The following is a 25,851-nucleotide window of genomic DNA, read 5'->3' on the forward strand; positions in this document are numbered from 1 at the left end:
ATAGTAAATTAATTGCTTTTGGTAACATAGTAAAAAAAATTCTCAAAACACACTTAGATAACAATTATATAAAAAATCAAAGTTTGTTCTTGAGATTCAAGAAAGCACACCTTCCTTTGCATCATTTATCTTTAATAAAAATTTTAGATAATTTATAAAACTATCTTGCCATTATTAATCAATTTGCTCAATCTTTTAAAAGTCCCCTTTGAGAATAGTTACACTTTTGGTTCTTCCAAGTATTCATCTCTATCTATAATATATTCAATAAATTCTTCCATCACTAACTGTGAGGTAGAATTAAAGATAAGATCAAAAGAAATTTGCTGATGTCGATCTATAATATTCTTCTTGAAATTTGTAACAGTAAATTTTGTCGTATCCTCAAATTTTGCTCTTTTAGAATCCTGTGTAGAATTAGAGTTTGAAGAGTGTAAAGTTGCCATAAATTATTGTGCCTCTACCTCATTTGCCAAATAGACTAAATCCTTTATTGTTGCATAATGATAAAGTTCGATCTAATCTGTAATTTCTTTGTTTAATCCATTAAAAAATTTTTCTATAAGAACTTTAGGACCTTTGTTAACGTTAGCTTTGCACATCAAATACAGCAATTTTGTTTCAACTAACGAAACTTTTCAAGAAATTGGTTGTGGTATGATGATGGCACATGATAATTTCTCATGATATATGGTGATGACATTATTTGTATTAGGTCACTTGTGTTTGCATTTATAATTGGCTTTTATCCTCAATTGAAATCAACACTCTTGTCTTTTATCATTCTTCAAAACTCTTCACTTTAAAAATTAAATAAAAATAAAAACAAATAGAGAATATTCAACACAACGATAAGAGAAAAAAATAATTGAAATAAAAGACAAAACACACAAACACAGAGTACAAAAAGATAAAATAAAAAAAGAATAATAATAATTATTATAAAAAGAGAGCAAGGTTATTAGTTTATATTCCAAGAGAAGAAAGCATGAGACTTATGATCCTTCCAACCTCAACATGGGTTTTCCTTTTCTGTTTTTTGTTTTGTTTTTTTTTTTGTTTTATATATAAAAAATAATGAAATCAACAAAGAAGAACGAGACAATAACGAGTTAACGATGCAATGTGAAAGAACAGGAATGACAAAGACGTAAGAGACATTGTTTTTTTTATTTTTTTTTTACAAAAAAATATATAGATTAATAAAAATTAATCTGATACCTGAAATCTGATACTAAATGATATGGAACAGAATCTAAAATAGGATAGAAAATTAAAGAAAGGGACTCCTTTACCTTAATTTGATTTTCTAATGCAACAGTGAAGGGAATCACTCATTACAAAAAATTTTGGTTAAAACGATAATTTTTTTAGGTATTTACGGCGATTTGAACCGCTATTATTATCAAGAACAGCGGCTTTAGAAAGTGACGTAATTTTGGGCACCATTCTGGTTATTACGGTGGTTTTCAGAAAATCGCCACAATTTCCAGGGTTAAAACGACAGTTTTTAGTTAGTTAAAATGACGGTTCAAACCGCCGTTATTTTCAGAGTAAAAATGGCATTTTTGATTGGTCAAAACGATATTTTTGAACCGCTATTTTTACCCTAACAGTGACTTTTTACCGGATAAAAGTGACATTTTTTTATCTTTTAAAAATACAGTTTTTACTATTGTTTTTATCGTGCTAAAAAAATATTTTTTATTAAAATTACACGATGACAAAATCATAATCCATAGACAAAATATTATATAACTCAAAGTATTAAACATAATATATGATTTTTTAGTATTGCAAATCAAAAGTAATAACTCCTATACAAAGAATCAAACTAAGAAATATTGTTAGTTCTATTACATTGGAAGTTTTTCTAGAGATGCTCAAAAAGTTTGCTACAGGCCCTTCCAACATTTTCATTGTTCATGTCTGTGTGAATAAATATTACCTGCAAAAAAAAAATTGAACATTAAAATAAATAGTTGCTTAAATAAATAGCAAACTACCAGCATTTTGAAGAAGAGAAAACTGAACCAGCAGTCTCACAAAAAATATACTATTCGATAAGAACTCATTATTAATTAGGGGTAGCTATCTTTTTAATGTAACACCCTAATATTCAAATCCTTATACTCGATTCATAAGTCAATGATACTACGGTGGTACGACTCACAGGTGGATTGTTAACATATAAATATAAATAATTTCGAAAGGAGTATTAATCGAGAAGCCTGAAAAGAGTAGAAATAAAATCACGAAGACGTATCACTCACGTTTCGACAGAAAAAAGATAAACCATGAATCTGAAAGCGATATATGGACAAGGCATAAAGAAGATTAAGAGATAGATAACAGATAGATATATATAACATAAGTAAATAGCCACTAGTCGCGACCCGCGAAGTTTAGGCCGGCTAGGATACAGTATGAAAGTAGTTGACAACAGTATATCATAATCTCTCCCAAAGGAAACATGAGAGCCTCTATAGGCAAGTTCAAAAGATTTCAATACATAATATAATCTTTTCGAAACAAAGGTGGAGAGATTCTAAACAAAACACAAAGTAGAGAAAATAAAGATCTTCGCCGTCTTTCAGACGACCCACAACTCACTTCTGAGCATCTGGACCTGTATCTGAAAAATAAAAGATATATACGGAATGAGAATCCCAGGCCCATGGGTTCCCAATACGGTAAAAGTGCCAAATAAATACAACGCATTGCAATAAAAACTCACTAAGCATCCTAAACTTCTTCACCAATTATCCATCCTATGTTCTCGCTAATCCAAGAATAGGCAACTATCATAAGGGAGTGCTAAATCTAATTCATGTTTCACATGTTTCCCAACTTGCTGACTCTTCCATGAATCAGACTCAAAATCATAAGCAAAACTATCACCAGTTGTTCTACCTCAGCAATTCTATATTAGTACATCATACCCTCACTTGGAGCTAGTGAAACCACATCACTGCGTCTACACAGGGAGATCAAATTATCTCATTCAATCATCATCATCATCATGAAATCGCATCATCAATTCATCTCATCAAGAACAGCCTCAACATCCACCGACACCAGCATGAGGGGCCTCTCAGTTGTACAAACACAAGCAATACCGACAAGTAATACACAAATAAGGTACAAGTAGAATAAGTAGCACATAATCAGGTAACATAGCATATATGATGTAGAAATCCAAAACAAATAGGTAAACCCAAACAATTCAAACATATGCAAACGATGAATGCCTGCCCTATGCCTAATGATATCATCTGTCGGTTATCAAGCCAACCCGACGTGTCCGGTAGCTAACCCGGGCACAGTCTCTCTGTTGCGCATTAATATCATTAGAGGGAATATGTGCCCTGTCACCATTAGAGGGTATATCCGCCCTGTCGCCATTAGAGGGTATCGGGGTCCTGTCACCTTTACAACCAGAGAGAAAACACAAACATACTCACATTCAACATTTTCCTTCATTATTCATTTATCATATTCATTCATTAATCATATATGCATTTATACTCAGCCATAATCAATAATGGCTTTGCCGTAACCCGGCAATAACTCAGCCATCCGGCTCACAGTTCAATCCAAAACTAGCCAATTTATCAACATGGCTCCGTCGTACCCGGCAATAACTCAGCCATCCGGCTCATGGTTTAATCAAGAACCAGCCATTTATCAATAAATATAGCCCTTCGGCTCATGGCATACACGGTACTTCCACCGTCATCCTCCATATCTCATATAATCATCTTTGATCATCATTGATAATAACTTTTCCCCTTGCTTCATTCGCAAGTTACCACATTCCCTAGCTCCTTTCTCATTGTTAGGCATATCATAATGATTTAATACATAAGGGGTGAGATCGGAGGCTTAAAAGTATGAGATTTGGCTTTTAAAACTTAAAAATCAACTTTGGCATGAAAACAGGGCCACACGTACGAGTCCTCCACGCGCACGCATAGATGGCCACAATGTTCATCGGCGCGTACGCGTGGGTGGAAAAACAGCAAAGGGACGCGCACGCGTCAGCCACGCGTACGCGTGGGTGCGTTAGTGCCCCACGAACAAAACTGGTACAACTCCGGCACAACTCTCGGAAAAAATGGCTCGGCATTGGATGCAGCGCATCGACGCGCACGGGCACACCACGCGCACGCGTGGATGGTGCTTTCTTGAAAAGCGACGCGTACGCGTCAAGCACGCCTACGCGTGGGGGGCATTCTGCTAAAAATTTTTCTAAGTTAAAAGCTGCAGAATTCACAAATTAAACCCCCAATCTGTCAATGGACATAACTTCCTCGTTATAAATCATTTTTCGCCCGTTCTTCAAACGGCATGGACACCCCGAATCCAATTTTATTTCTAAACGAGTTTGGCACAAAACGGGGATCCGGAGTCCAAGTTATGTTCCGTCAAAGTATGCCCAAAAACCATATTTTCATACAAAACCACAAAGTGCCATTTTCAAAACAAGCCATTTTTAACCCTTTTCAAAATCAACCAAAGCATGCTAATTTCAACCTTTTTAAAATCAATCAAAATATACCAAAATCAACATCAGGCCTCCTCAACTCATACATTAACACCTTACCACAATTCACAAAACTGCCATATAACCATTTTTACCCATTTCAAACAAATGGCTAAATTACAAACACATTAAAATGTCATGCATCCTTCCTCATCCCGATTTCCAACAATACTATTTTCAATCAACCATCATTATACATAATCAATATCATACTCACTATCACATGGTTTCACCCACAAATCAAGCTTAATCATTCCTCAAGCATATATCACAACATACATATCTCTCATGCATCATCATACCATCAAGACATCAATAATCATAATCACATATATGACCACGTAATATATCTCAACCAAAACCAAACATACCTCATCTACATAATTTCACCCAAAATTACCAAATTCCATACTTCAACTCCTCAAACCTTATTATTCAATAACCAACCCAATCATTCATATATTCATTATCTAAAAATTCATCCAATCACTTGTGTCATCATACAATGCACACATCAACTTACCTTCCTTACCTCTTTCCGGCCTTCGACCCAAAATTCACGGCCTCCGGCCCAATTTCACAATTTAAAAGCATAAACCACAAATCAATACTCATTACCCAATACATCCAATTCTCAATACACCAAGCATACAAGGCCACACAATTCTCAACCCAATCATTAATTCACATTACAAACCAACTATGCATATTAGCACCAACCATTTACACAATCCAAACTTAATCCTAGGGGCATCTACCCTAAGAATTCTCATCACACCACACGGTGCTTAAATGAAACTTAAATCGTACCTCTTGTAGCCGAACCAATTGAGCCTCTTCTATGAAAGTCTCCACAAACAACACCAACCTCCTAATTGTGCATCAAAATCACCAAATACACTAACATAACCAATTTCACATACATACATCAACCTAGGACTCATAAAAATGATAAATCACAAGGGTTTGAGTACTTCTTACTTCCACCCATATGAAGTAGGTATAGAACCCACTTAGAATCCATGTTGGAGTATCCCTAAACACCCAAAATGACAAGATTTCAACGCTAACTACCCAAAAATATGTAACAGTGGGGAATTTCAAAAACTAGGCAGAGAGGAATAAAATACTCACCACAAAACTTAGATATAATTATAGAGGATGAGAAGAGCGACGCGTGGCCATAAACGGCTCGTCAATCGGAGCTCCGTAGCTCAAGTTATGGTGGTTTGAAGATCAAAGAGAGATAGGTTTTCTCTCTTCTCTTCTCTCTTCTCAATTCAGCGCCCCTCTTCTTATTTTTAGGGTAAAATGAGGTGAAATGCTCATAACTAATGTTTATATATGTTGGATCTTAGGCCCACTTAGACCCGATTCATATATTTTTGTCTGTTGGCCCAATTTTGGGCCAAAACCCTTTAAGATTAGCGCTCTAAATCGCACTTTAAATATTTCTACCTCCCTTAGTTATAATTCTGATGAGCGGATACTTTATACGCTTTTTGGGGGTAATTTCATGTAGACTTTAGTATGTTTTAATTAGTTTTTAGTAGAATATTATTAGTTTTTAGGCAAAATTCACATTTCTGGACTTTACTATGAGTTTGTGTGTTTTTCTGTGATTTCAGGTAATTTCTGGCTGAAATTGAGGGAGCTGAGCAAAAATCTGAGTTAGGCTGAAAAAGGATTGCTGATGCTGTTAGATCCTGACCTCCCTGCACTCGGAATGGATTTTTTGGAGCTACAGGAGTCCAATTGGCACGCTCACAACGGCGTTGGAAAGTAGACATCCAGGGCTTTCCAGCAATATATAATAGTCCATACTTTGCGCGAAGATAGACGACGTAACTTGGCGTTGAACGCCAAGTACATGCTGCTGTCTGGAGTTAAACGCCAGAAACACGTCATGATCCGGAGTTGAACGCCCAAAACACGTTATAACTTGGAGTTCAACTCCAAGAAAAGTCTCAACTCGTGGATAGCTTTAGTCTCAGCCCCAGCATACACCAAGTGGGCCCCAGAAGTGGATTTCTGCACCAATTATCTTAGTTTACTCATTTTCTGTAAACCTAGGTTACTAGTTTACTATTTAAACAACTTTTAGAGACTTATTTTGTACCTCATGACATTTTCAGATCTGAATTTTTTACACTTTGACGGCATGAGTCTCTAAACTCCATTGTTGGGGGTGAGGAGCTCTACAGCGTCTCGATGAATTAATGCAATTGTTTCTATTTCACTCAAACGTGTGTGTGTTCCGATCTAAGATGTTTATTCGCGCTTAATTATGAAGGAGGTGATGATCCGTGACACTCATCACCTCCCTCAATCCATGAATGTGTGCCTGACAACCACCTCCGTTCTACATCAGACTGAATGAGCTTCTCTTAGATTCCTTAATCAGAATCTCCGCGGTATAAGCTAGAATTGATGGCGGCCACTCTTGAGAATCCGGAAGGTCTAAACCTTGTCTGTGGTATTCCGAGTAGGATTCAAGGATCGAATGGCTGTGACGAGCTTCAAACTCGCGACTGCTGGGCGTGATGACAAACGCAAAAGGATCAATGGATCCTATTCCATCATGATCGAGAACCAACAGCTGATTAGCCGTGCTGTGACAGAGCATCTGGACCGTTTTCACTGAGAGGATGGGAGGTAGCCACTGACAATGGTGACACCCTACATACAGCTTGCCGTAGACGGGCTTTACAAACAATTGAGTTGAATATTACATTGCAGAAATTCAGAGGACAAAGCATCTCCAAAACTCCAACATATTCCCCATTACTGCACAACAAGTAACAACTATTTATTTTATGCCCTTTTTACTTTATACGAGGCTAAAGAACTCTATTGGTATCCTGACTAAGATTAATAAAATAAACATAGCTTGCTTCAAACCAATAATCTCCGTGGGATCGACCCTTACTCACATAAGGTATTACTTGGACGATCCAGTGCACTTGCTGGTTAGTTGTACGGATTGCAAATTCGTGCACCAAATTCCTTATTTCTTAATCTTATTTACTTATAATTAATTTTCTCAGCTGCAGTACCAGACATATCTCAGCCGGTACTGCCGGTCAAAATTTTACTGTGCGCTTTTACGCAGAAAACTATATTTTTCGACTCGAAAAAATTCACTGAATTCAAATATCATATTTAAATTATCAAATTTCAATTGCCAAATCTTCCAACCATATTGGCTCCTATTTAACTTATTATTTAATTAATTTTAGTTAGACTGGATATTACATTTAACCTCTTTGGCTCCATCTTGTTTCTATCCTTCTCTTAGATTTCTCAAAGTTCAGAAACTCACTTTGCAAGGCACTCAATTACTATCTACTCCACTAACAATATTAATAATAAATCAAATACAACTAATTATAACTAGCTATTTAGAGAGAGATAAATACTAATAGTTAGTACCTGGTCTTGGCTCAATCTGGCTCCCTTTGCCGAGGATATAGACCAAAAAGAATAACCACTCTAGCCTTAAATATTTGCAAACTCAGTTTATCAAACAAATAAGATAGTTTAGTATATTTTCATTGGAATGAAATCTTAATATATATTCTCCTTTCAAAAAGATACTGAACTAAAAAAACTAATTAACAAATTTGGAAGTGGCAGGGAATATAATATTTTACATATGTAGATATATTAAGATGTTAATTAATATTATTAAATCATATCCTTTTTTAAGTATTATTTCATTTTAACATCAAAATTAAATATAAAAGTAAAAATGCTTGTTCATTGGAGCCTCTGATAAAATCTAAGTGTAAGTATGTGAAAAATAAGGCAATGTAGTTCACAAATATCTATAACTAGCATTAAAAAGATGCTCATGAGAAAAATGGAAAGTAATGGAAGCAAAATTGAACAGATTCAAAAATTCACAGGTGGTCTCCTGTCTACTTCCTTGAGAACTGGTGCCGTAAAAGATTCTGGCTAGCTTTTCTGCTAGTGCCTGTGTATGCCATAGGCCTCCAGTTACATCCAAAAATGCCTTAAACTGAGCAACCATGAGTCCAAATCTCGTTGGAAATCCAAGCAATAAACCATCAGCCTCAAGTAGCTCATTGAGTGTAATAATTGGCACATCACTCTTTGGAAGTGCTCCCATCTTCCCAAGTACCTCTTTAGGTAGTGTTTCAGGTACCTGCATGTGTTAACAATATTATAACTGCAACATGCAAATTTCTAAAAAATTTTTAGAACAATGAGTTCCAAAGAAAAGATTTATAACAAGATAGATTTTTCAATACAGACCTGCTAGAGTTTTGCTTCTACTCCTTACACGAAAACAGCCCCTTTTTAATCTCTTCAGCTAACTTCTCAACATGGCCGTACATGGAATAGTAACTAAACATGCCATATAATTTTAATCAGATTCATGCCAGTACCAGATCATAATACTACACACATAGTATGAATCACTTCCACTCACTATTAGATTGGGTGTTGCACCTACGTGGTTTGTGTTGTAAATATATCTCCTAAATCAACATTTACCTATTCAGAATTATACTAATGCCAACCACTAAAGTATGAATGGTGGCACTAAATATCTACAACATAAGAAAGAGTAGAGATTAATGCACACCAACAAAGTGATAAATAGGGTGGGTTTAAGATCACAACCACAGAAAGGGAAAAAAATAATACATATAAATAATATCAACAAAATAAAGCATTGCAGTCTAGAAGTGCTTTCGAGGATATAAGAATATAGCATTGCATTCTCTGTAAATTTCTTGAAAAACAGAACATTGGTAACTCATGTTCACAAATAAATGTGTTTTATAGTTAATAAAAACCAAGAAAGTTTAGCACTAACAAGAAAAGTACCATTGATTTGGTAGAAGGCACTGTATCATGTGAAAATGAACTTTAAGTAGGTTGCCATCTAGGATCAGAGTTAATTATAGTATCAAAACACAAATGTAAATTTTTTTCATGCTCTCATGCAAAGTTCGATAGTAAAATATGAAAAAAAAGAAAGTGGAAACAACTCTGCAATTATAAGGGGAAAAACATTTTATAGTTACACGGCAAACCTCGTAGCATCTTCAAACAAGAAAACGACCACAATAGGAGATAGTTTGTAGCTACCGACTTGTCTTGTGATGCATTTGAAACTGTTGACTTGTCTCGGGAGGAAGCTGCAGAAAAATCAATCATTTTTTTGTTTACCAGCAACCAGTTTGAGAATTTTCCTGTCAATTTCCATCCAATAATATCAACAATGATTAATTTAGTTTGTATAACTATTAAAGAAAAATAACTGAATAGTAAGACAATAATAAATTAATAGATTAAAGTATTGTTTTTGTCCCTAACGTTTGGGGTAAGTCCCAAAGTTGTACTAATGTTTCAATCGTCCTATTTAAGTTCTTAATGTTTCAAAACTGACTCAATGTTGTTCTACCGTTAGGGATCCATTAACAGAATTGACGGCAGGATAAAATTGAGACGATTTTGAAACGTTAGGGACTTAAATAGGAAGAAAACGTTAGGGACAAAAATGATACATAAAAATAAATTTTAATTTAATTTTATCTTTCAACAATATTAATTTTTTACTATACATAATATTCAATTATTTTTTAATTATATCTAAATAAATTACACTTAATCACGTTATTTTTATTTTAAATAAATTTTATTTTTTATAATTTTAAAAAATTTTGATACATTAAAAACAAAATGTATAATTTATAGTTTATTGTATATATATATATATATATAATATATATATATATATATATATTATATATTATATATATATTTTTTTCTTTTCTGCAAATTTATATACTAGTCATTTTACAAATATTTCATGATAAGTAAAAATCTTTAAGAGTAAAATTATAAAAAAAATTATCTAAAATTAAAGTAAAATGATTAAGTGTAATTTACTTAGATGTGATTAAAAAATAATTAAATACCATGTATAATAAAAAATTGATATTATTGAAGGATAAAATTAAAATTTATTTCTATGTATCATTTTTGTCCCCAACGTTTTTGTCCTATTTAAGTCCCTAATATTTTAAAATCGTCTCAAGTTTGTCCCACCGTCAATTCTGTTAACAGATTCCTAATGGCAGGACAACATTGAGTCAGTTTTGAAACGTTAGGGACTTAAATAGAATGATTGAAGCGTTAGGAATAACTTTAAAACTTACCCCAAACATTAGGAACAAAAACGATACTTTACTCTAAATTAATAATAACACTAGCTAAGATAGTTTTATTTACAAGTCATCCCAATAAAAGTAACTTGATGCACAAGATAGAAGAGATAATAGTTGCATGCTTATTGAAGATTCAGTTTATTATTATAAGGTCCTAATAATATTAGGAGAATTCTATGGTGCTTACAGTAAAAAAAAGTATAATATACTTACCTTACGTGTTAATTACTGAGAATTGAAGGCAATTTTGTTTTTAAAATTAAAAAAAATAAATTAAAAGAAAACGTTCTAATATAAATAGTGAAATATAGGGTACAAATGTTGTTTTAAAGATGTGCTTACATGGCAAAATTCAAACCACACATTCTAAAACCACACTTTTCACTTAAAACCGTAACTCTTCACAAAGAAAAGCGTCACCTAATGGAAAAAAATAAATTAGAAGATTTAAGAGAAGAAATAATTAAGTTATTAAAATTAATAGATCAAAAATTAATGATTTTAACCAATGTTAATTGTAATGACACTGAATTCTTAAAATCAATACAAAATGATTTTTCTCAAAATCTTTATTTTACTATAAGTTTTATTGAAGGACTTCAAAAACCTGAAAAAACTTATTTTTCACACGAAATTTCTAAAAGATGCTACTATAGAAATGATTCCCCACATCTTTATCATACTTTTAACCCACAATTAAATTCTATAGTAGATATGCTTGAAGAAATATTAGTATCTATAAAATTTCAAAGAAATAAGGAAAAAGAGAATCCCAAAGAAGAAAAATTTCAAAATATAATCAACATAACAGACTTAAAAGTAAAACCACCATTCAAATTATGAATATTGAAGAAAAATTAGAAGTTACAATGCTTTTTAAACAATTAAAAATGGCTCAAGAAAATAATATTATGGAACATGGTTTTCAAATAGAAGAAGAATTAGTAAATTCTGAAAATATAGAAAATGAAGAACACATTCTAGATTATTCAAGTGACGAAGAACCAGCTATTCCAATACAAGTAAAAAATGAAGCTGGAACATCTAAGGATAATCAATCTCAATTTAAATGGGAAACAGATTTTGATAATTATGCTTTTAAAAAAGGGTTTATAAATAAAGATTCAAAATATACAAAAATACCATCAAAATACGTTCCTAAAATCCAGGAAATGGAAGGAGAAAGAATGCTCGATTTAGACTGCAAAAAGAACGAAAAAGAAATTTTTGAAAACTGGTTGAATTCCTTCTTATTAGAAGCCTTTACTAATCCAAAACTTAGTGAATTGTCTGGAAGGGACATTTGGAATTACATAGGGTTCCATACTAAAGGAACTATAAGAGATTATATGACATCAATAGAAAACCAAATAATAGAAGAATTAGAAACAAAAACAACAGCTTATGATAAGATATTATATATAATGATGATTCTATATAAAGAATTTTTTGGAAAAAATATTATAGATCATAGACAAGAAGTCTATAATAAAGAATATCAAGAAGCAAAAAATCATTTAGCTAATATTCAGATATATGATTTATGTAATGTGGAGTCTTATATATGTGAATATAGAATACATTATTACAAATTAAAAGAAGAAGATAAAAATCATTATCTTAGTATGTACATAACAAAACTTCCATATCCTGCTAATGAATTTATAATGGGAAGATTTATAAGAGAAATAAATAGAGGAACAATTGAAAATAATTTTGGTGGAGCAACCTCTGCAATAAGAGAGGAAATAAAAGAACGTTGTATGCAAGAAGCAACTCAAAAAAGATTTGCAAATATAATCAGAATTTGCTGTCAGGATAATGAGGAGATACCTCAAAAATATGGTCTTAATAAAAATTTTCAAAGAAAAAGAAAATATCAATTTAGAAAAAAAAAATACTATCCAAACTGGAGAAAAAAGAGATATTTTAGAAAAGAAAATAACAATAAAAACAAAAGACAAAGAAATAACTATTGCCCGAATAAAAAAGAAAATTGTAAATGTTGGTATTGCCAAGAAGAAGGATACTACGCAAATGAATGCCCGAAAAAGAAGGATAAAAAGGATCTTACTAAACAAATAGAAATTGCTAAATCTTGTTTCATGGAACCATTAGAAGAATCTGATGATAATTTAGACTATATTTTTGAATATGTCTCGGAAACAGACTCAGAGACTGAGTAATAATGCTACATTTATTACTATAAAAATAACAGAAAAGTTTATAAATGCTTTCATAGATTCTGGGACAACACAATGCTTTGCTAGTTCAAATATAAAACTTGATTGGAAAAAATTAAAGAAACCATTAAGAGTTAGAATAGCTGACAAATCAATACATAAAAAATTGACCAAAAAGTAGAGATGGTTGAAATTTTTATTCAAAATTATAGGTTCATTGTTCCATCTATATATATGTTAGATTCTGGAATGGAGTTTATCATAGGAAATAACTTTTTAAAGCTATATCATCCATTCATTCAAGAATTAACATATATAGTTTTAAAAGCTCCACATGATTCTTCAATAAATCAAAAATCAAAACGTATAAAAATATCAACTACTACTATAGATAAGATCTTAAAATTTAAAATATTTTTTATATTAGAAACATGTTATTTAAATCTATACTTTCAGATAAATATTCCAAAAAATAATCTTGAAATAAAGATAGAAGAACTCTTGGATGAAATTTGTGCTGAAAATCCTTTAGATATTAAAAATACAAATAACGAATTAGTAAGCATTAAATTAAAAGATCCCACAAAAGAGATAAATGTTCCAAATAAAATTCCTTATTCCGCAAGAGATAGAGAAGAGTTCTCATTAGAATGTAAAGATCTTTTGGAAAAAGGAATTATAAGATTAAGTAAAAGTCCTCATGCGGCTCCAGCTTTTTACGTTGAAAACAATAATGAAATTAAAAGGGGAAAACGAAGAATGGTAATAAACTATAAGAAAATGAATGAAGCAACTATTGGTGATGCTCATAAACTTCCAAGAAAAGATTCTATTTTAGAAAAAATCAAAGGAGCAACTTGGTTTTCATCTCTTGATGCAAAATCAGGATATTGACAACTTCGTTTAGACGAAGAAACAAAGAAATTAACTGCTTTTACGTGCCCAACAAAAGAATCAACAAGTGTGTTGCTTTATGAATGGAATGTATTACCATTCGGATTAAAGCAAGCCCCAGGTATTTATCAAAGATTTATGGAAGAAAATCTAAAAGAGTTAAATGAATTTGTTTTAGTATACATTGATGATATACTAATTTTTACAAAACAGGATAAAGAAGATCATCTTCAAAAATTATTAATAGTTTTAGAAAGATGTAAACAGAAAGGATTAGTTCTTAGCAAAAAGAAAGCAAGAATAGCAAAACAAGAAATAGAGTTTCTTGGATTAATTCTATCCACTCAAGGAAAACTAAAACTTCAACCAAATGTTCTAGAAAAGGTAAATTTATTTCCTAACAGAATAGAAGATAGAAAACAATTACAAAGATTTTTAGGGTGTATAAATTATATTTCGGATCAAGGATTTTTAAAGAATATAACAGAATACACTAAAAGCTTATTTCCAAAAATAAGTACTAAAAAAGAATGGAAATGGGATGAAAAAGATAGTATACAAATTCAAAGAATTAAAGAATTATGTGAAAAACTTCTAGAACTTTATATTCCAGAAGAAAATGACTACTTAATAGTAGAAACAGATGCTTCAGACATAACCTGGTCAGGATGTCTAAAAGCTAAGAAAGCTATAAAAAGTTTGGAACAAGAAAAAAAATCACTAGATTCTAAATATCCCCCAAAGGAATTACTTTACAGGTATATTTCAGGGACTTTTACTCCAACAGAACAGAGATATACCACTCATGAAAAGGAAACTCTAGCAGCAATTAAATCTCTTAAGAAATGGAAAATTGATTTACTACCCAGAGAATTTACATTAAGGACAGATTCAAGTTACCTAACAGGTTTCATACGATATAACTTAAAAGTTGATTATAAGCATGGACGATTGGTAAGATGGCAATTATTTTTGTTACAATATCCAATAAAAATTGAATATATTAAGGGTGACAAAAATGTTATTGCAGATACATTAACAAGAGAATGGAGTTCGTCTACAACGCATTAGATCAAGAAATTAAAAAATACGAACAAGAACTCGAAAAATACAAGCATTGTCAGCAAATAAGGACACAGATCCAATCCCTCAAGAAAGCCATCGAAGCAATGAAATCAACACAACAACCGAAACCATCAGAGTTCAGCCAGCTAAGCGTGGTGGACAAATCAGGTGAAGAAAAAATTCCAGAAAATAAAGCAATTGCTGAAATTATCAAAAAATCCACCCAAGATAAAAAATATTATGTAATTTATAATGGCCCCATGAAAGGAGTATATGATGCCTGGGAAAAAGCAGCACCATTTACACATCAATCAAGGATAATTCATAAAGGAGGATTTTTAACACTGGAAGAAGCAAAAGAATCCTTCAGGGAATATGAAGCTCTTCATCCAGAGCAAACCCTAAAAAGAGCAGATAAAGCTCCAATTCAAACCCAGAGAACAGGGATAATAAGAAACATTCCTACAAGGGCTGAAATCAAGGAAAAGAAAAGGGTTTGTAGATCAAATCTTAGAGAAACCCTTAACATAGTCCTGAATTGGACTGAAGAAAAAAGGGCAATCTTGGGATATTATCCTATTGCCAAAGAACAGCTAACAAAGCTGGTTATATTTCCAGATGCTTCCCCATCTAACACCTATCAGTTTTTCCAATATGGATTAATTGATACAATTTTAATTTTTAATGATTTGAAAGTTATTAGTGAGTTTCATGCAGGATTCGTTGATGCAGTAAAGAGATTTAAAAATATGATTGACAACGTAAATCCAAGGGATATATCCCTAAAATTTACAAACAGTCAACCTATTTTTAATGAAGAAGAAGAATGCTTGGTTCCAGCACACCAAGTAATATTCATGTCCGTCTTCCCAGGAAATTTTCAACCAATTGATCAGATACAAGATTTAACAATTTACAGTCATGAAGGAAGGCTAGCCAGTACATTAGCAAGGGTTTTTGAAAGAACTCAAAAAATAACAAAGGAATCTCACACAAGGATTAATTATAAAAGTAGAAATACTCTGCTTGTGTCCAGTAAAAGGAATGAAATTGAAGAAAGAGAGATGAGACTCTTAGTGGAATTTGAATCAGCATTCTACAACTTATCTGGACTCTTAGAAAAGCTCCCCGAAGGGATAAAGAGGAATCTCTGCTATTTGATAAAAGACAGAGAAGACCACAAGTGCCAGCTATGTGTCTCAGAGTTATCTTAGGAAAGCAATAATGAAACGGAATCAACCCACATGATAAAGGAAGAAGACAACGCATCTGAAGGTCACATGATGAAAGAGGAGGACAGCACATCTGAAGCATCTCTCAACATTATTGCATAGTGACGTAAGCACTTAGGTCATAGAGCACCAACAATGTAGCTGGTGCAAGATAGCAAACAATGACGTAAGTAATGACGTCATAAGAAGGGTAAGGATGGGAATTGTCCATCAAACCCAACTATTATAAATAGGTTGCTTAGGCAATTGCAGAAGCATCAGACAATAGAAAGCAGGAGGCTAAGAGTACTCATATGCTAGGAGAGCAAGGAGGAAGCTGCCGAGGCGATTCTATAGTCTGAAGAAGAATTTCCTTAGGAAAAACCAATTCTAAACTCCCCTCTGGAGTTAGTATCTACAATCTCCCCTCTGGAGATAAAAACATCTTATGTAAATATTCTAAATAAAGGAAGTTTTTCTCCAGAAAGGTACGCCTTTATCCTAATCTCATAGTTATGAATTATTTAGAAAGTTTAGAATTAACGGAAGAATCTGATTATTATAGATTATCTGCCTTATTAAATAATGAAAAACAGGCTGTTCTAAAAATAGAATTAAATCTCAAATCAAATGAAAATTTTAATAAACAAAATCTTTTAAAAGAAGTTTTTAATAGAAAAAATATAATATACTATAGAAAAATTCAACTTGAAGCCCCTATAAAGATAAAATCCGCCAATGGAGAACTTAAAATAGCTTTGATAAATGATGAAGAATTGAGTAAACAGATTGAGAAAATTAAGGATCAACAAAAAAGATCTAAAATTGGATTGATTGTAGTGCTATACAAGTCTTAATCAAATCTACATATATGAAAGGAATTAATTCACCAATAAGCTTAGCAATCTGTGACAAAAGAATTACTGATGACCCAATAGATCGAATAATTGGAATTGTTCATGGAAACTTGGCAAATGTAAATGTTAAATTCAATGCCCATCTTGGATATGCTATATCTTTATCAACTGAAAATCTTGGAAGATCTATAAGTTTGGCTTATAAATTTCACAGAAAGAATCTAATGGAACAAGACGATGAACCCTTTTCAATTACATATGCAATAAATTATGCTTTAACAAATAGCCATCATAGTATAATATTTAAAAACAGAGAAAGAATTTATGTCGATGAATTGTTTCAGAAAATTGTAAAGACAGAAATACCAAAATATAAAGCTATTGAAAATCCAGTTCTTTTACTAAAAGAACCATCAGGAAAATTAGTTTCATCGAATTTTCAAATAAGAGAATCCAAAATTAATAGCCCGTTAAGTTTATCTAAGTTAAAGATTAAAGAAGAAAATTCTGAAATAAAAGAATTAACAAAAAAGGTCGAAAAATTAAATGAAACCCTAAACACTAAGTTATGACAATAAATAAAGAAAAAATATATGTAACCTATCAAGACAAGAAACAAGAGCTCTTTGAAAGAGAAAATCGGTTGAATTATTTACAGTTTTCTAAAATAAATCAAAGAGCATTTAAAACTCTAAAAATAATCTATGACAAATTGTAGGGGTGTACATGGCCCGGCCCGGCCCGAAGACCCGGCCCGGCCCCGAACACTTTAGGGGCTAATTTAGTGTGATTTCATCGGGTCTAGGGTCGGGTAAGGGTCTCAAAGATAGACCCGGTCATTATTTCGGGTCGGGTCCGGGCCATAGCTCGAGTCACCCGAACTCGGCCCGATAGCCCGGTCTTCATACACAATTAATATTTTATGTTGGATGATGGCTATTCTTATGTGGAATTTAAATATTGTAAACCTTAATATTTTGTGTTATTAGTCATTTATAAGATTATAAGTTAATGTTTTATGTTTAAAATACATAAGACTTTACACTAATGCATAATATCGTGTTATTTGTATTGATTTAAATATTTAGTGTTAGACAATATTAGTATTGATTATGGTTATGCTTTAATTTTAGAGAAGTATTGGTTCTTGTTATATTTTTTTAAGTGAATTTTATTATGTGAATTGTGAAATAAAGGTTGGAGATTAAGTTATTTTTACATGCTAAAGACCCGGTTTTCACCCGGTTTTTACCCGGTTTTCACCCGGCCCGAATGTGCGTAGGTTTCATCGGGTCTAGGATCGGGTTAGGGTCCAAACATTAGGCCCGGTCTATATTTCGGGCCGGGTCTGGGTCAAGCCAAACCCGGTGTGGCCCGGCCCATGTACACCCCTAACAAATTGAAAGGAGAAGTTGAAAAGTTAGAAAAATTAATAGAATCTCTAGAAAATAGTGATGAATCGATGATAGAATTTGCAGAAATTCTAAGATAAATAATGAAGTATACAAAGATCGAAAGACCAGAAAACAAAATAAAAAGAAAAAGGGCGAAAAAATTAAAAAGTAAAATAAAGGAATATAAAAGGGAATTAAATAATATTCAGTTCGAAATTAATGACCTTATAATAAAAAGGATAGAAATAAGAACAAATATAAACAAGTTGGAGTTAAACTTAAAAAATTTATAAATGCCTGGAAAACTATATTATGACTTAAAAGAATTAAAGCTGTTGAAAGAAAAAATGGAGAATGAAGTTGAAAAATTAAAAAGATATTTAGAAACAACAGAAAGTGTAGAAATAAAAGAAGTTTTTGAGGATTTGAAAAATTATATTAAAGAAAAAGACAAACAGATAAAAGATTTTATATACAATAATCCATGCAAAAAAGAATATTATAAACTAAAACAAGATTGAAAAACTATAAAAATGAAATCAGAATTAGTAATAGTAGAAATGGTCAATACTTTTGATTATGAAATTGTAAACTATAAAGTACCACCAACCAAATCTATACAAATTATAAACTTATTCGAAGCAAAATACGAAGAGTTAATGGAAATTTTGAAAAAGAAATTACAACTAAAAATTGGTATCAGAGCCAAGTTAACGATTAAGGGTAACACTTTCTCTTTAAATAACATTTTTAGTGATACGCTTTCAAAATCAACAAATAACCATAAAAGACAAAAATCTTCACAATTACATCTGTACACTAGATGCCCTATATAAATACGTGAATGAGACATACAATCATACATCACCTCAATCTGCAACATTTTCAATTTTATTGGAGTTGATGCATTTAGACCCATTATAAAATAAAAAATAGATAAATTATTAGTTATATTTGAGTAAAAACTGAAATTAAAATAATTTTATTTATAAAAATATACATTAATTTAATATTTATTAAAATATTTGATTTTTTTTAATTTTTATAATTTTATTAAATTTATAATTAAGTTATTATTATTTTTTTAATTAAATTTTTATATTATTTTTAATTTGTAATTAAGTTTTTACTAATTTAAAAATATTAAAATTAACGAAACAACTTTTTACAAATTAAAAATACCCACAATTAAAAATTTATTAAATCTTTGAACATATTTTTTAAAAAAAATATTTTATTAATTTATATTTTTGACACAAAAAAAAAACTTAAAGGAAATAACTAATATTACATAAATTAATAAATCTCTTCTAAATAATATATTTTAATAAATAAATTATTTAATTTATTTATTTAAAAAGTATTTCCAAAATTTATATTATTATGATACACTATTATTTTAATTAAAATAAAATAAAATTCATTAAAATTTATATTAATATAATAAAATTATTAAAATAATATAATAAATAATTTTTTTACTGAAAAAATTCTGCATATAAACATAATAATTAGTTTCTTTTCGACACATATTTTAGAATTTGAGATTTTTTTGTTATAATTTAATATTTTTCTTTTTTCGTTTAAAAAAATTGGTCTCAGATTAAAAATTGTACAGATTGATGTGATGTATGTATGAGTGACTTACTTAAAATATTTTTCTTTAATTTAATCTTTTTATTTTTATTTTAAAATAAATTACTTTCAATCTTCAATGACTGACACCTAAGATCAGTATATCATGCTTATTTGTGTGATAAGCACTATAGAACTACTCCCCATAATATTACTGCACATAGGGGTGGCAGTGGGGCGGGTAGGGGCGGGTTTTAGCCCTACCCGCACCCGCCCCGCCCTCCTTGCATTCCACAACTACCCGCCCCGCCCCTACCCGCGGGTAGTAGGCGCCTGTACCCTAACCCGCCCCCACGGGTACCCGCCCCGCCCCTACCCGCCCCTATAAAAATTAAATGACATTTTATTTTTTACACATTTATTTATAAATTAAGATACAAACTTAAAATTTATAATTAAATTAAAATACAAATATAAGATTCATATAATATCAAATAACTTGAAATTTAAAAAGGTCCATACAATGTCAAATAACTTAATTAAAATACAAAATAAAGAAATTACATCGTTAAAATATTAAAAAGTCTTCAATCCTTATTCTTGATCACTTTCCACATCTTCATCATCGTTAAAGGTTTGAAGATCAAGATTTAAACCTAAAAATCAAAAGAGATAGCAATTAATAAAATAATTACTATAACGTAAAAAATTAACATAAATGAATATTAAGTAATATGTCACCTTTATTCCCTAAAGCTGCCCACAGCCAACTTTGGCCACACATTAAAGTTTCAATTATGCTTTCTTTGAGCTTTCCGCGATGAGGAGAAATCACACGACCACTTGTACTAAAAGCAGATTCAGAAGCAACAGTGGATACCGGAATGACATATATATCCTTGGCGATTTTTGCCAAAACTTTAAATTTCATTTGATTGTTCTTCCACCATTTCAAAACATTAAAGTTAGGATCATTTGGAGGATGAATGTCCTCCTCAAGATAATGATCAAACTCAACATTCACACATGAACCCCTTGTCATCTTTCTTCTTTTAAGATACAGCATATAATCATCACCCCCAAATACGCTTGTATTTCCACTTTCATCAACTTCTTTTGTACCAACATGTGACACATCAGAATTCACTTTTTGATTGTATTCATTAACCAACTCATTACACAACTGATGAATTCTGTCAACTTGCTTAGAATATTCTATTGGATCTGGATACATTTTTCCAAATTGAAATTCAACCCCAACCATCTTGTACCTAGGATCTAAAACAGCAGCAACACCCATAATGCCATGAATCTCAACCCAATACTTCTCAAATTTCTTCTTCATACTAGATGCCATATTAGCAATTAAAGAATTACTAGAAAGTTGCCATTCATCCAATGAGACTTTTATTTTACAAACAAGAGTAAAATAAAGATTGGCAGTCGAAAATTTAGAACCAGAAAACAGTTGAGTAACATCATAAAACAACTTCAATCTATCACATATTTCCTTGGCAAGTTCCCACTCCTCATTACTTGGCACAGTTTTATATTGGGGTTCCTTTTGCCTTAACCTAGGAAAGACAGCTCTATACAGCAATGCAGTGTCTAACATCAAATAAGTTGAGTTCCACCTAGTCGGACAGTCAAGAACCAATTTCTTAGTAAATGGAATCGCTGTTTTAGCACACCAACTCACAAAAGTTTCGTTCCTTTTCGGCGTTGCAGTCCAATACAATACACTAATACGAATCTTTTCAATACTTTCCTTAACTATACTCAAACCATCCTTCACAATCAAATTCAGTATATGAGCACAACAACGCATATGCAACAATTTACCCCCCAACATCAAGAATGAAGAATCTAGCCGCCCCAACAATTCATCTATCATAGCATCATTAGTAGAACAATTATCCAATGTAACAGTAGACAGTTTTCTATCAACATTCCATTCTAACAATATTTTCATCAATGTTTGAGTAAGAACTTCACTTGTATGGGGACAAGGAACATAACAAAAGCTGAAAAATAAAACAAAGATGCATGCATTTTAGATGTCAACATACTAATACAACACAATATATAGAAGTTTATGAAGTTTATGAAGTACCTCAATAGGCGCATTTGCAACTTCCACGAACTATCGATATAGTGAGCTGTGACAACCATGTAACCTTTTTCTTGATTGGAAGTCCACATGTCGCTAGTTATTGCAACTCTGCTATCATTTTCATCTAGTTAAAGAGTTAGCTTCAGCTTCTCATCCTCAAACATCTTCAAGATGTCTTTCCTAACCGTGTTGCGACTAGGCATTTTAAATATTGGTTGCATTGATGCAACCAATCGCCTCAGTCCATGGTGGTCCACACAACTCAAAGGATACTCATGCAGGATAATCATTTCGGCGACACACTTTCTTGTCTTTGAAGGATCAAACACAAAGCCATCTTCATTTACTGTTTTCACATGTGCTTGTTTTGCTAGTGATTCAACAATTGATGATTGCCTTGAGTTCACCACTTTTATTCTTTTACAGTAGCGGTCCACATGGTTTCTCAATGATTTAGTACCATTCTTCGGATTTGCACTAAGCACACTCTTGCAAAATTTGCATTTTGCCTTCCATTCACCATCAACTTTGAAACGATCAAAATACTCCCAATAAGCACTCTTAACATTAGCCTTATTGTCACCTTCAACAGGATTTGATCCTTCTGGATTTGAGGTATTATTATCCGTTGGTTGTGGAGTTTCTGAAGTTGGATTAGCATTACTCTGAACTTCAACTTCAATATCGGTAGGAAAATTATTGCTTTGTGTGTCTTCTCTAGCATTACTAGCCATGAAATTATCTTAACAAACCTACATGAAAAATACCTATATCAATAAAATTGAAATTACTGAGGGTATAAAATTAACATAAATCTAACCAATGAATGCATAAAGATCAGAATGCATAAGTAAAAGAGTAGAGAATTGGAAGTTTAAGCCACTAAGATAAGTAAACACAAATTGAAGTACACTAAAAATCATAATAAACCACATAAACCACTTGACATAGTCATTGAACTATGCAGCAGGCATTCAGGTAACCACAACCAAAACCAAAGCTAATGTTTGATACAAACATAAGATTTATACAATATCAATAACTTGAAATTAAAAAAAGCTAATGTTTGATCACTATTAATTTAATTCCATAATAAAAAATTACAACATTAATATAAAAGAGAATTCAAAAAAATTAAAAAAGTGATTTTTCATAATTAAAAAAAAAACTTTTGCTACTTACGGAGTTTAAAGATATTTCTGAAGGTTTGGATGATTTCTTAGATAACATTCCTATTTTAGTGCTACTGCTACATATCAGCACCATTTACGGACGCCCTTATCCCTCTTAAAAGTACTACAATGTTTTATGGGTCATGGGTGAGTGCCTACATGATAAAAATCTCTCTTCATATGGTGGTGCCCTTTCATCCAGTCATAAAGCAAACAAAACAGGTCATAGAATTGTTTTTAGAAATTTTTTAAAATAAGAACTCCCTTTTCTACAAACTTCTACTATGTACTGAAACCAAATAAGCAAATATTGACACTAGAGAATGAAAATGAAACCAATCAAATTTTTATAAAGAATTTAAAGTTAAAACATTAGAATCTCACACTCAAGAAAAAGCATATATGACAATGGCAATTAATAAATCTCAAACATTAGGGATTCTTGAAGATGAAAGCCTAAACAGACTCTTTCACGTCCACAGATAATGTACTTGTTTATCTAAATTCAGAGCTTTTAAAGAAAAGAAAATAATTAATCATAAGGATTTCTGAATTTCTTTAAAAGCTATGGAATTTCATATCCAAGCATATCATCTACAGCTTGAATCATTCTAGACTTCAGTTTTTCAAATTTATCAATGTTGTAATTACTTAAAACTTCTCTGAAGTGATCTGCATTAGGAAAATCTCTAGAATAGATTATAGTCTCGTTGAACCAATTTCTCAACATAAATAAATAGTAAAATTAGAGAAGAAAATTAAGGAACCAAAAACGAAGAACATAACATTAACATGATTTCTGAACATTGAGGAATGAGGAGTGACCACTGACCAGTGAGCAGTGAGCATTGAGGATTGTTAATATGATTTCTGAACAAAAAATTAAAAAAAAACCGAAGAACTACAGCAGTGTGCAGATCTAAAGCTAATCATTCAGGAATCAGGATTTCAATATGATTTCTGAAAAAAATGAAAAAATAACGAAGAAGCTTCGACGAAGGCGACGGACAAGAAGCCATTACCTTCGGGGACGAGCACGACGGACGACGGCGACGAGCACGGCGGACGACGGCGACGAGCTCCACGCGAGACGGCGGGCAAAGCACGACTGAGCAGCGAGAGCCGAGAAGAACGGACGAGGAACAGGGAAACGAGGAGAGAGGAGAAGGGCTGGAGCACGACGAACAGACGAAGCTTTTGGGCGCGACGGAAGGCGGCGGCGGTGGAGGAGGCTAGGGTTTTTTTTGGGGGAAACAGGAAGTGAAGAGAAACTGAGAGTGAATGAGTGATGAGAGGACTCACTATGGACTATGGTCTTGGTCTCTTGGAGAAGAGCTGAGGAACAGTCGAACAGAGGAGAGGAAGTGACTCAAGTGAGTGAGAGTGACGGTGAGAAGAAGCTGAAGGGCAAAGCAAAGGGGTTCCTAACCCTAACTGGCTAACTGAGTGAGTGAGAGTGACGGTGAGGTGAGAACTGTTTCCAAACTAACCCTAATCATAAAAGGTATATATATACTCCGGGGCGGGTAGGGGCGGGTTTAGCCTGAACCCGACCCCGCCCCGCCCCGCTCATCAACCCGCCACGGTTCAGACCCGCCCCGCTCCGGGTCGGGTTCAAACCCACCCCGACCGGGTAGGGGCGGGGCGGGTACCCACAGGTACGGGTTCTGCTGCCATCCCTAACTGCACATGCCCATACTCTAAGTGGCCCCTTGTGTAGGCTTTTTGCTAGTGACCTGAAAGTTTTTCATCTTTTATATATACGTATTAATAATATGCACCTTTTGCATGTCATTAACCAAAATTTCTGCGAGTAGTTAAAATATATAGAACTAAAAAATTGTTGTGTATGTCTATGAATTCTAAGTCTTATTTGTGCAACAAACTTCACACGAAATCAAAATGTAAAATATATATATTAATTTTTTTTCAAAATTTTAGATAACAAATATTAAAATTAATTATTAATAAAATATTAAACCCTTTCGTACGAAAATAATAATTTAAAAGTTTATTATTTGGTATTTTTTATTTATACAGAGACTTTAGTCTTTTTAACTGATAGAAACCTTTATCTAGTACAATCTTTTTATAAAATTAATTTGATTCTATAAATCTTTTCAACTATGATCTATATGTTGAGTTAAAAATATAATTAATTTAATAATGATAACAAATATTGATTTATTAGGTTAAATATCTAATTGGGTTTAATTATTTCATTTAGTGATGCAAGTTTAAAATAATTGTGTAGTAGCCCAAACCAATGAAACAAAAAAGCTTTGTTCAGATAAAAATCTATGTTGTTTCAAATAGAGCAACATGGAAAGAGAGGAGTCCATTAATTTTCCAGATTCATAAAACAAGTAGCTGACTTTATGAGAAATTAAGGAGGGCTTCAGGTCACAAACTAATGAATCAAGTCCATGATTCATAACGAGCCTAAGAAGAGATCTAATTCCATTCAATCAATTTGAATTGGTAGCTAACTAAAGTAATGCAACTCTATTTGTATTTGAACTAATCCTAAACCAACTCTATGTTCTCTTTCTTCTTTTCTCTTACCCACACATAACAAGATAGCTATGCTATGGTTCACATCCTAGAAGAAAAAGGTGTTAGCTACAAAGAAAAAAGA

At 32.2% G+C, this 25,851-nt stretch overlaps 1 pseudogene; it reads right to left on the bottom strand.

The window, feature by feature from the left end:
• Nucleotides 1–8,363: 8,363 nt before the first annotated feature.
• Nucleotides 8,364–8,925, bottom strand: LOC130949898 (NAD(P)H dehydrogenase (quinone) FQR1-like; annotated as a pseudogene).
• Nucleotides 8,926–25,851: the final 16,926 nt, after the last annotated feature.

The sequence above is a fragment of the Arachis stenosperma genome, chromosome 9 (assembly GCF_014773155.1).
Source record: "Arachis stenosperma cultivar V10309 chromosome 9, arast.V10309.gnm1.PFL2, whole genome shotgun sequence".
In the NCBI taxonomy this organism is placed as follows: domain Eukaryota; kingdom Viridiplantae; phylum Streptophyta; class Magnoliopsida; order Fabales; family Fabaceae; genus Arachis; species Arachis stenosperma.